Source organism: Grammomys surdaster, unplaced genomic scaffold, assembly GCF_004785775.1.
Source record: "Grammomys surdaster isolate TR1022 unplaced genomic scaffold, NIH_TR_1.0 64, whole genome shotgun sequence".
NCBI lineage: Eukaryota > Metazoa > Chordata > Mammalia > Rodentia > Muridae > Grammomys > Grammomys surdaster.
This window is the reverse complement of record NW_021604566.1, coordinates 15,846,150-15,858,850: the sequence shown is the minus strand read 5'-3', so window position 1 is coordinate 15,858,850 and position 12,701 is coordinate 15,846,150. Positions and strand designations below refer to the sequence as shown.

The following is a 12,701-nucleotide window of genomic DNA, read 5'->3' as shown; positions in this document are numbered from 1 at the left end:
TTTTTTTTTTTGTTTTTCGAGACAGGGTTTCTCTGTATAGCCCTGGCTGTCCTGGAACTCACTCTGTAGACCAGGCTGGCCTCGAACTCAGAAATCCGCCTGCCTCTGCCTCCCAAGTGCTGGGATTAAAAGCGTGCGCCACCACCGCCCGGCGAGCCCAATATTTTTAAGTTGGGTTTTAATGTATCACTCTTAACACACTACAGAGAGTGAAGTATTTCCTTGTCAGCCTTTCAGAATTCCTTTTATGTGCTAATTGCTGTCTCTGTATCGTATTCATTATTCCTATCGTGTTTGATAGGTAAGTTTTAGAATGTATGCACATTCCTATTAGACAATAAATTCTGTCACTGATTGTGTGTGCTATCTTTTCCCAGCCTCTGGCTTGTCTTTGTTATTTTCTTGTTTCACTTGTTTTTAATTGTGAAAACTTTGTTTTCCTTTTTCCTTGGAAAGGGCTTTTCAAAGGGAAGCAGGCAGACAGGCAAGTAGATGGGTGGGCGGGGTCGGTCTGCAGTTGATCTTGCACCTGCTGTGATTTCAAGTGTCTTTAACTTAAAATAGTCAATGTACCAGAGCAGCACATTTGTGAGTGGAATATTCTGAGTTCTTTCACCACAGACGAATTCTGTATTTAAAAGCTGGTGCCTCTGGAAATTAATCAGATTTGAAAAGAAAGGAGGCAGCTGAGCTGGTGGCACTCGTATAATCCCAGAATTTAGGAGGTAGAAGAAGGACGTTCAAGGGCAGCTTTGGTGACAATGAGTGTTAGGGTACTGTGGACTACAAGAGATTGTTAGGAAAAGAAGAAACAAGTTTAAAATATTTTTAAATCAAGGCCAATGAATGTAATCAATAAGCTATAGGAAACATGTCCAGGGACTTGAATGTGGGACGGGAGAGGCTCACAATAACCCACAACATAAACTATTAAATAATAAACTGCTTGGGAGCAGTTCATGAAAATTGTTTTGTCAAAACACCACCCTTTAATCAGCACTTGGGAGGCAGAGGCAGGCGGATTTCTGAGTTCGAGGCCAGCCTGGTCTACAGAGTGAGTTCCAGGACAGCCAGGGGTACACAGAGAAACCCTGTCTCAAAAAACCAGAAAGAGAGAGACAGAGAGAGAGAGAGAGAAGAGAGACAGAGAGAGAGAGAGAGACAGAGAGATAGTTGAATTTGTGTACTTTTTCGAACATTATAATGAAAGTAATAAGGTCAATACTTATGGGAATGTCCTTTATTTTCTCTGAAAAAGAAGTCGTTTCCCATAATATCTCCTATTCGATACAATTACTGGGACTCATCCCAGAAGCGGGGGCTGGGGGGGCGGGGGGGCTTCCGGGTGCTCTGGGAATCCATCTTGATGGATCCTCTGCTGATTTTCACCCCCAGGCTCCTTGCAGGCTGGGTAGGATGGACAGTTTCAGAGTTCGGTTTCTACCTACATTCCCTCTTAGGGAGCAGCTGAGCTCAGTGGCTTCCAGATTCTCCAAATGGAGCTTCAGCCCTCTAAACCTTTTTAAAGCCTGGGCTCTGCTTGCTTGCTCCCTCCACTCTCGGGCTTCTAGAGAGCTTGCCTGCTAGTCCAAACTAGTCTTCCAAACTGCGCCTGCGATTCTAGCTGTTTAGGGGCAGGGCCCAGGGACTTGCATTTTAACCGGTATTAAGACGTCTGCGTGCACGAACGTTCCTGGCTAGGGTTTTCGGGGGCGTCTCACCACTCTGTCCAGTCGGGTCTGTAACTGGTCTGGTCAGTGTCAGTCCTTGTGCCAGGCTCCTACAAAGCCAGCGGCAGTTGCCAGGCGACCAAATGCTCGAACCGCCCGGCAGAGGAAGTCTCGTGACGTCCGGAAAGCCCAGGCCCGCCCTGAGTCTGGCTCTTTGTGACAGGGGGTACCAGAAGAGTTGGTGTTGTGCACTTGTGGTCCGAGAAAAGACCAATTAGTTTGGACAGAACAAGATTTGCAGGATATCGTTTCCCTCTCCACGACTTTTGATTATTTTAGTGTCCAGCAACCACACCTGCCCCCTTATAGACCCAAAACGAATTGCCTGAAGGTACAGACAGAACTCTACTAGGATAAAACCCAAACTTGGGTTGGTACTCAAGACCATTTATCTGGACACTCCTCACAGCTTGCTGCTTCCGGTCTTCAGGTCAGGATTTTCGGGTTCGAGTATGCTCTGTTACATTCTTCAGCTTTTGGGATAGCAATAGCATGTTTTCTTTCCTCTTTTGTTTAACTCTAGGATCCATCCACCTACCTCTGCTGGGATTAAAGGCACAAGCCACCACCATCCTCTCTCTCTCTCTCCCTCCCCCCCCCCCAATCTCATTTATTCACTTTGCATCCCAGTCACTACCCTTGCTCCTGGTCACAGAAATATGGAACATTTCACAGATTTGTGTGTCATCCTTGCACAGGGGCTGTGCAAATCTCTTTATCGGTCCAATTTTAGTACATGTGCTGCCGAAGTGACCATCCCTCTTACATTTTATTCCCCCTTTATCTCAGATCAGTGCAAATTTTCAGAAAGCTTAATGGTGTATTTTGTTAGTATGAAGCTCTTTAGCATAACAAGGATCTGCCTTTGTTACAAAAAGAAAGAAAGAAAAAGGAAGAAAGGAAGAAAGTCAGAAAGAAAAGAAACTGAGGACAGCATTCTTTTATGTCACCATTGTAAGTGCCGTGTATACCAGTACCCATTAACAAATGTTTGTAAAATGAATAACATGAATGAAAGACAAGAAGAAGGACAACACCTTTAATCTCAGCACTATGGAGGCAGAGACAGGTGGATCTTTGTGAATTTGAGGCCAGCCTGGTCTACAAAGTGAGTTCCAGGACAGCCAGGGCTGTTACACAGAGAAACACTTGAAAAACCATTAAAAAACAAAACAAACCTACAGCTGATTGTTGAAACCAGTTGTGGTGTGGGAAGAAGGAAGGAGAAATGGTAAGAGAAGCCAGGTGGAGATTCATCAGCAACAAGAGAAAAATAATGACTGGGTATTCCAGGCCTGGAAATTCAGCCACACTAACTCACGTAGAAGGGTTGTCTCCCAGGAGAAAAAGCTGAAGGAGGACAGGAAGTGAGAGAATAATTAAAACAATGCATTAAAACTACTCACATACCTGTCTTATGAGTTTTATGGGATTCCGTTGGGGACAACAGCTTTAACAAGGGCTGACTTCTTTCTCTGTAGAGCATGGTCTGCGGCTAACACTGCTAGAGGCCTTGCAGTAAGGCCTCGAGTTTAGTAAGTCATTGAGACTCACTTGCTCTGGAAGTCTTGGCGTTACACACTTTCATATATCATGAAACGGACTGTGCTCTCATTTGTGGTAAAGCTATGTACACATTTATTTATTTATTATATTTGGGATAGTTTCTCACCATGCAGCTCAGACTAGGCTCAACCCCACAGGCTCACACAATATTTGAATATTTGGGGCTGTTCAGGCCACCATACGTGGTATATATACCTTTAAATATGCAATATGTGTATATCTAGACATGGACATACTTAATCATGATCATTTTTTGGTGGCATGATTAGGACTATATATGTTACTAAAAATAGCGGGTTTTCCTTCTATGATAATGATAAAATGTGTGTGCGTGTGTGTGAGTGTGAGTGTGAGTGTGTGTGTGTGTGTGTGTGTGTGTGTTCCTGAAGAAGCCAGAGAGGGCATCTAATTCCCTTGAGCTACAATTACAAGCAGCTTTAAACAGCCCTGTGTAATGATTGGAACTCAGGTCCTCTAGAAGAGCAGAAAGTGCTCTTAATTGCTTAGTCACCTCTACAGCCCTCTACATCTTATTTGTTGAGACAAGTTCTCCCATATTGAATCTGGAGCTCATCCCCTGGGCTAGGCTGTCTGATCAATAAGCAGGGTCTGCTTGTCTATGGGGTTAGAGATGTATACTGCAACACCCTGCTTTTTACGTGAGTGTCATAGATCTAAACCCAAGACCTCATGGTTTCTTAACCAGGTCATCCCTCCAAACCCACTAATTAATTTTAAAATGCAATTAGTTAGCTAAGAGAGTATATTCTCTAGCAAAAATGTGACATATAACACTGCCCAGTGGCACACTGTGAAACAATCATCTGTATTTCCCAGTGATGCAGAAATTTGGCAGACTATAAGAAATCTTGTCTTCAGTATCACATGTGTAAGTCAAACAGTATCACATGTGTAAGTAACTCTGAGATTTACACTGGAAAGATGTTGGGGAAATTTGTATTTGCAAAAAGAGTCTTGAGACTATTTTTTGTGGCACAATGCTACAATCACACCTTAAAAAGCCTCCACTTGAGTTTCCAAGTAACTCTAGGCAGAAATGGACTTTATTGTCCATATACTGTTCTATTCTTGTCGATCAACATTTGCTGAGTTCATACCGCACAGAACTGTGGGAAGGCATTAAGTAAACATTGATGATTAAGTTCCTTTCACTGAGAAACCAAGAAATTAACAGGCCTGGAGAGGTCCATCATTATCACATAACTCCACATAGAAAAATGTGCATTTGTTAGTCTTTCTACTTCCGTTTTCATTTATAATACTGATCAATCTTAGCGGGCTGGTAGGCGGGCTTCTAACAATAGCTTCAGTATCCATGGTATCTATGGTATCTATCCCTGCCCTTGAGTGATCTCACTGGAATGTGGGCTGGACCTGGTGAGTTGATCTAGCCAACAGCATAAAGGAAAAGTTGTGCATGTCATTCCCATGACTTTGTTACAAAAGACAGTAACTTCTGTTTTGGTAGCTAATTCCTCATAGCACTTGTGAGTTGCGCTCTTTGATAAAGCAAGCTATAATTTAAGAAAACCCGTTGGCAAGGAAGGACCTGAGGAAAGACTCCAGCCTATGACTAGTGAAAACTTAAGACATTTGGTTCAATAGGAAAAAGCCAATAACCCCTGTTTGAACTGTAAATTAATCCTTTCCCATTTGAACCTCATCTCTGGCAAACACTTGATTATAGTCTTGTGAGAGGTCCTAAAGCCAAGGGCCGAGATTTCTAGTTCGTGAAATTTTTACAGTAAAAATATGTTGTTGATTTAATCCACTAGGTTTTGGGGTGATTTGGGAATAATCAGAAATACTTTTAGGAAGAAAAAGTGTTGGGTTTTGATTATCCTTTTACAGGACATTGTGAATATATGTTTAGAAAAGAGAAATACAGCTGATAACAGGAGGTGGTAGCTTACTCGGAAAAAAGATTTCCCAATAAACTATTTATAGATGCTGGAAGCCACAGTTCTTCTGGTTATGGAAGATACTGTTTTTATTTTTGATTTCTGTAACCCAGAGATGGTCATGTATTGAGACCCTTTGCAGAAGCCAGGCATCGTCTGTTGGCATCATGTACAAGACATGGGCCCCAGTAACAACTGACTCATAAAGAACTTGGACTTTGTAACTGATTTTTAACTGATGTCATTATTATATAATAAAATCTATAAACAACAAATATATGTGTCAATATCTAAAATAACCCACAGTATTTTGCTTGTGTTTCAGACCTATGCATCCAATTGGCTTTTAAACTGTCAACCCACTTTGGTATGAATGTCATAGAGGCATTGACAGTCCAGTTTTCTAAAAAATGGAACTCTTCCTCCCTACACAAATGTCTCTGTCGTCCCCACGGCCCATCCTAATACACCAAGCAGAGCCTGACAGCTTTCTGTCCTGCTCACAGTTTAGTACCTCTGTCAGATTCAGTCACCAAATCATGTCCACTTTACTGCAGAATGACTTTGCCATGCTCCGCTTTTTTTTTCTTTGTTTTTGAGGTAGGGTTTCTCTGTGTAACCCTAGCTGTACTGGAACTCTGTTTTCCAAGTTGGCTTCGACCTCAGAGATTGACCTGCCTCTGCCTCCAGAGTGCTGGGATTAAAGGTGTGAACCTGGTCACATTCTGTTGTTTTAAAGTTCTGTTAATTTGAGTTCATAAAGATTTTTCTGAAGGTCTTTTATGTTTAATATACTAGATTCTTTTCTATGCTATTTCCCTCTCCCCCTGGGCCAAGCAGTAACAAACACATGTATTTAATAGCATGAGATGTCACTATAATGAAGGATCTCTCCTCAAAACCAGTGTCAACAAAGACACATTTGTGGATTTTATAGGAAAGACTTAATAAAAGAAAAAGGACTTCCAATAGGAGAAAAGGTTTCAGTTTTTACAATGAGAATAACATTAGGTCGAGTTTCCAGTGTGTTTTATGGACTGAAAACGGAAAGCCTTTTGTGTCAGAGATGGAGACTCACTGCAGTAGAGAAGCACAGCATTGCTCAAGTTTCTCTGGCCAGTAATAAGTTCAGCAAGCGTTTAAGTAGTTGTTGATGGGTGGAAGCTAAGCTGGAAACTTAGCAATGTAATGTGCTTTATCCTCACCTATTTCAAAAAGAATTCATCGAAGTAAAAACACATATCTGTGCACTGCTATTTTACTTCTGCCTTTCTGTCTTGTTTTGGTCTGTTCTCTTGAAAAGAGTTACATTCTGTCAAGCTTGACTTTGAAAATCATTGCCATTTTTTACTAGTGTGAAGCCTTTTGCATATTTAGTAGTAATCTTATTGAAAATATTTTCATTCCTATAAGGTTTTGGGAGAACTCATCATTTTATAATTTTACAGTGTGACAAAAGTCATATTCCACAAAAGGGATGAATATACATAGCTTCATCTTTAAAACACTTTTGATGTTTCTTTAAAGCAAACTGAAGATGTCTAGTGAAACTGTTTTCTCACTGAACAAATATTTATCAAGTACCTGATATGTGAGTACTTACTATTCAGGGGATGCAAGAGGGAGTTAACGTCAACTCCTGCCCTCCATGGAGACTACTGCCTCTCTTCAGGAAGGCAGTGAACTAGTAAACAAACCCTGACCAGGACAATTTCAGCTGAGGTAAATCCTGTGTGTGTAGGACCAGTAGGTGCAATGAGCATGTGACTAGAGAGTAGTAGTGAGGAGGAGGGAGGCCAGAAAGAGGGCAAGGGAGGACGGCGGGGTAAGGTGCAGAGTAAGAACGCAGTATGACATGAATGTATGAAAGTATCATTTGAAACACTTCTTTGAATGCAAACTAAAAATAACGATAAGGAGGCAGGTGTCTGAGCCTGTGCAGCCACTGAAGAATATTTTGGGCCTTGGGAGCAGCCAGCATGGAGGGAGTGGGGAAGTCACTGAAGACAGGACTCTGAAACAGAATGAGTGAAAACAGGAACCAGATCTTGAGGGCCTTTGGGCCACAATGAGCAGTCTGAAGTTCATTGATTTGTTATTGGATGAAACCTAAAGCCTTGCGCCCATTAAGCAAGTGCTCTACCACTGAGGATTATATTCTGAGTCCTTTACTTTTTTTTTTTTTTTTTTTTTTTTTTTGAGACAGGGTTTCTCTGTGTAGCCCTGGCTGTCCTGGAACTCACTCTGTAGACCAGGCTGGCCTCAAACTCAGAAATCTGCCTGCCTCCACCTCTCAAGTGCTGGGATTAAAGGCGTGTACCACCACCGCCTGGCTAGTCCTTTACATTTTTAAAGAAAATCTTGAGTCATGCCTTGATAATTTGAAGCTAGCCTTCTTAGTATCTGGTCTTTGAACTGTGGTCCAGACCAAGCTAGAAAGTCAGTTTTATAGTAGCATTTATCTTATAAAGGAGAACACAAGCTTCCCCTCTGTTAGGAGGAAAACCAAAATTGTATTTAGAGCAGGGGGTGAGGGAGATTGCCAGTTTATTGTAAGTTGAAATTCACAGTCCTGATAGACGGTCACTTTCTAAAGTGTATTATCTATGTAATGAATAGTATTGATGATATCCTTAGCAATCTGATGATGCCCCTGAGGATTAAAAAATATCATTTTAATTTTTATTCTAAATTTTTATATTCAATACAGCTTTTCTCTTTAGTGTAATAGGTTAGGCACATACTAGTTTTACATTTTGAGACAACTTAAAGTATTGTTGTTCATAGTGTTAATGAGTTTCCATATCAATAGTTCTTACTTCCTTACTTTTAAGTTCTGTAGTGTCTAATTTTCTTCTTTCAATTATTTTTTTATTGATTATTTAGGAATTTCACATCATGCTCCCAATCACACTCACCTGCCAGTCTTCCCATGTCTGCTTCCCTTCCCCTGTGACACTTCCTCCCCACACCCAAAACCCCCAAAACCCATGTCCATTTTGTGTGGTCCATTTATTCACTGGAGCATGGTCAAGTTCCTAGTGGCCAGCCCCCAAGGAAGGATGAGTCTTTCTCCACCTGCACCCTCACCAGAAGCCATCAGCTAAGGACAGTGATGCAGTCAGTGGTCACTGTCTTGTGCCCACATCACTGCTTAGTGCTGTAGGCTGGTGTGTGGTGGGACCAGCTCTCCCTTTCCCAAGACATGAACATGGTGGCTGCAGGCAGCAGCCCTGACTATGTGCACCAAAATGGGCTTTGATGGTAACATGGGTTTTAGACATCAACATGGCCCTTGGCTGTATCAGGACCACTGAAGCACTTATGGCCCTCAGTGACTGCACAGATCAAGCGCCTCAAAATGGCCTCAGGTGGGTTACACCTGTCACTCACATCAGCATGGCTCCCAGGAATAAAGCCTGAGGACATCACTGAGGCATCAGGTGGCAGAACAGATTACACATGTTCACATGGACCTCAGGCTTTGTCTTGGCCTAGGAGCAGCAGCATGAACCACAGACACCAACACGGCCTCTAGTGGATCTCGTCTTGGGCCTCCATCTTAGACCTCCATCGTTGCCTAGAGTCAGGGGAATCCTGAGGCAGGGCAGCGGGTTGGGGGGGGCACAGTTAGTATCTGCATACGCTACTGACTGTTGTACACCATTCCACAGACTGTACTGGGCAATGACAGCAAGAAGACCTCAGTCCTCTCAGTCATCACTGTCATGTTTCCAGTTCCACCTCTGTCCCTGGGCACGCACGGCTATCTTTCCTCCTCTTCATCACATATTTGCTGGAGCGGCATGTAGAGTGGTGCTTGATGTCTTCTGGGCACCTGGGGTTGCTAATTTTTTAAAATATAACTCAGGCTGACCAAACTCTCCATGTAGTTAAGGATGACCTTGGACTTCTGATCCTCTTGTTGGGATTATGGGTATGTATGCCACACCAAGATTATTATATGGTGTTGGGATGTAGCCTATAGCTTTGTTTGTACCCTACCAACTGGGCCACACCTCCTGCCCTTTTTGTTATTGTTACATGTTTCCCCTTCTTTGGAGATGTGTATACCTCATACATTATGTAGATAAGTTTTTAACTCCTAACCCTCCTGCCTCCAGTGTGCCTAAGTCGTGTTCATTGTAGTTTGCATACCAAGTTAACTTCCCTGAAGCTACAGAACATCCTAGATGGTTGTAGTTACATTAGATTGTGTGTCCTCATATATAAACTCAAAAAGTAATTTTCTAGTCAATTTTATGTTGCTGCAAGTCCAGAAACCCAATTATCTCAATCATGCTAAAAAGTCATACAAGAAATGATAGACGAATTTCATAAAGGGTAAAGTAAAAAAATAAAAAATAACGTATCTGTTTAATGGACACATTTAGCATCTTACTACAAGTAACAAATTGAACTGAACATGAAGAAGTATTATGAAGTATCAAGTCACAGGGTAAAAGTAACCAGAAATTAAATATTTACTTTGAGATGATTTTATGTTTACTACTTAATAAATAGATGTATTATTAACGGCAAAAATTTTAGAGTTTCATGATACATATTTGTAATACTCTAAAATCCAATATAAAGGTCAAATACAACTTTATTCCAGACAAAATGCTTCTCTATGCATATGTTTTTTAGATTCTGAAAGCACAACTGTAGTTCATCAAAATGTGCCCCAAGGCACAATACCATTTTACTCAGTCATTAGAAAGTAGAGCATAATTGCCTAGTAGAATCCAAAGAAAATATGAGTGCTGACATCAAGGGACTCTCCAATTTGTTAGACAATTGTTCCACAGTTTTTGGCACCGGGATAATCCACGTGTTGAAAAAGCAATTAATCACTGGTGTTAGTTATCAGGCTATGACTTTAGCTGTTTCCTTTCACACTTGGCCTGAATAACAGGGTACCTGATCCATCCATCCATCCATCCATCCATCCATCCATCCATCCATCCATCCATGTATTTGTGTGTGTATGTATGTATGCATGTACATACGTACATATGTATTTGTTGAGACAGAGTTTCACTGTGTAGCTTTGGCTGTCCTGGAATTTGCTCTGTAGACCAGGCTAGCCTTGAATTCACAGAGAGCCACCTGAGTACTGGTATCTAAGGCTTATACCACCACTGCCTAGCTCTCTCTTTCTTTTTATTTTTGAGGTCAAAAGTTTATGTACCAGTCTTGTAAAAGTTGGCCCAAATTTCATATTTGTTTTCTAAACTAAGACTCTCAAGTGTCTGTTTACAAATGAATGCTATATCTGCTGTTAATTTTTGGATAGAGATGTAGCAACCCTTAGGGACTTCTAGAGTGATTGCCTCAGAAGGTACCTAGGTCCTTAAACTTGCACTGTGGTCCAGAAGAAGTTACATGTATTTGCTGTTGGAACTTACACTGAAAATAGGCCAAAATGAAAGAATACCTAGCCAGATTTCTAATTTCCTAACTATTGAAATGATTATCTGATGCTTACACCCCAAGGATAAGCAAAAATAAGAGCCATCATTCTGTGTAGTAAATTTACCTGTCTTCAAAATCCTAACAAACAACAATATTTCTTACCAATACATGTCTTATGTTATAATGAAAACATTCCAGAAATACAGAAGAGACCTTGCAAACTCAACAGCCTGTGTTCAGTTGAGTTTATACAGCTACACATGGATACAGTGCAGACTTAGGAATATAAACCAACCTTTCTTTGAATGCCTGACTCTTGTGCCTGTACCTTGTCATTAGCAGAACTATTCTGGAAACTTCTAGCCCTCAATAACATGGAGGCCTCCAACTTCTAAACAGTTTCTCTGATTCATGCACAGTTGCTTATATACTTTGTTTATTTTCAAGCAACTGTTCCACCGGGCAGTTAATTTTTTCTACTGTGTCATACAGCGATTTTCTTGAAGTCCTGAACATAAGGTAGTCACACTAATCTTTGTCAACTGTGTTCAGATTGGATCTCTCAGTGAGGGATGCTTGGTCCCAGAGCTCCTTTTTTAAAATCAGAAACAATGGTGCATACAAAGTTTCTCTCTTACTGGTTCCTATGTTCCTGTGGGTACTGTTCACTTCACCAGCTTGCGTGGTGTTCATTGTTAACGAAGAAACATCAATATCCAAGTACAGTGTCACATGAAAATAGTTTTAAGTGCCTAAACTCTTAGCTACACATGCATGTACACAAGCCATTTGTGTGCGTGCATGTCTGTTCTTGGTTCAGAAGTTGGATATTGACCCTTTAAAACAATCTGGGAACTTGAAACAGTACCAGCTCTGAGATCTTGCTGAGTTCCTACTGGCTCCAGCCCCTACTCCCTCTCCACTGACCTCTCTCCAGCTCTACTGGTCTCTTCTGGCTCATTCTATTACTTGGTCATCAGGATTAAATTTTTGTGAAGACTGACATTTCCTGTATATCATCACTAAAGAGTTAGAGAAATTATCTCTGGAAACTGTGTCACTGTACAAGAAACAGACTCCACTTAGGAAAAAAGGCTCTTTCAGCTCCTCAGTAGTTCATGGCTGTAAGACAATACTTTGCAGGAAACAGCAAAAACTCCCATCTCATGGCTTATGAACAATGCTTGCAAATTGAGTCTGGGTTTCTAAAGCTGTTATAAATTGGAACACTTATGTAAGAAATGTGATCATAAAAACACATTAAAACCTACAGATAAGACAAAAAAAAACCCTTACACATATGGACATGATAGTACACTCTGGTAATTCCAATACTTCCATGGCTAGGTATGTGTGAATTTTAAAATAGCCTGGGCTACAAAGTAAGAACCTATCTCAAAAAACAAAGACAAATACCAACCAAAGAAAACTCAGTTCACCCCACCAAAAACAACAACAAAAAACAAAACCAATCAAACCTAAACCAACAACAACCCACCACTACCAACAACAAAAAAACCCCAACAACAACAAAAACCAGAAAGCCTTAGAAATAGGCTTCAAAACATGGCTGATTGAAAGGACATTGGCTCTCTTGGTGGTATCCCCTGTGTGTAATCATGAAGTTTTGGTTACCACACTCAGGTATAGGGTAACTTGCTGTATGTAGTTCCAGGTCTGGGGTTAATGACTCCAACCTATGGCAATCAGTGTGAAGTCAGCAACTTATTTTGACCCTGATGAATGGCTCCCCCACTTCCAAGTGGTACCACACATAGGTAGCCAGTTTCAGGGAAATTAATTTGAGGTTAGGTCAACCTATGGAAGACAGAGCTGAAAACCCTGCCAGGAAGTCTAATGTCACCCTGTAGACAGGCCAATTGTATTCTGCATGCTGGAGTTTGGTGAACCAAACACATTCTGTTTATTTAAACAAGTTATGTCTGTTTTCTTTTTGTAACTAGGCAAGCTCTAGTTATTGCTACACTGAAACCTCTTTTAAAAAACTCCAGTAAAGTTATTACTGGAAAGCTTCCGTTTCTTGGCACTGTTTAACTTTAGACAT

The 12,701-nt window shown here is 41.1% G+C and overlaps 1 protein-coding gene and 1 non-coding gene across 2 annotated transcripts in view; both read right to left on the bottom strand.

Moving 5' to 3' along the window:
• Positions 1–1,787, bottom strand: part of Ppp1r42 (protein phosphatase 1 regulatory subunit 42) — a 47,557-nt gene extending 45,770 nt beyond the window's left edge. Inside the window, exon 1 of the mRNA XM_028768997.1 lies at positions 1,722–1,787. The gene's annotated coding sequence lies outside the window, so the exon portion shown is untranslated. The remainder of the gene's footprint in view (positions 1–1,721) is intronic.
• Positions 1,788–2,383: 596 nt separating this feature from the next.
• On the bottom strand, positions 2,384–2,487 carry LOC114623894. The gene has a single exon (XR_003711843.1). It is a non-coding gene; the product is annotated as a U6 spliceosomal RNA (small nuclear RNA).
• Positions 2,488–12,701: the final 10,214 nt, after the last annotated feature.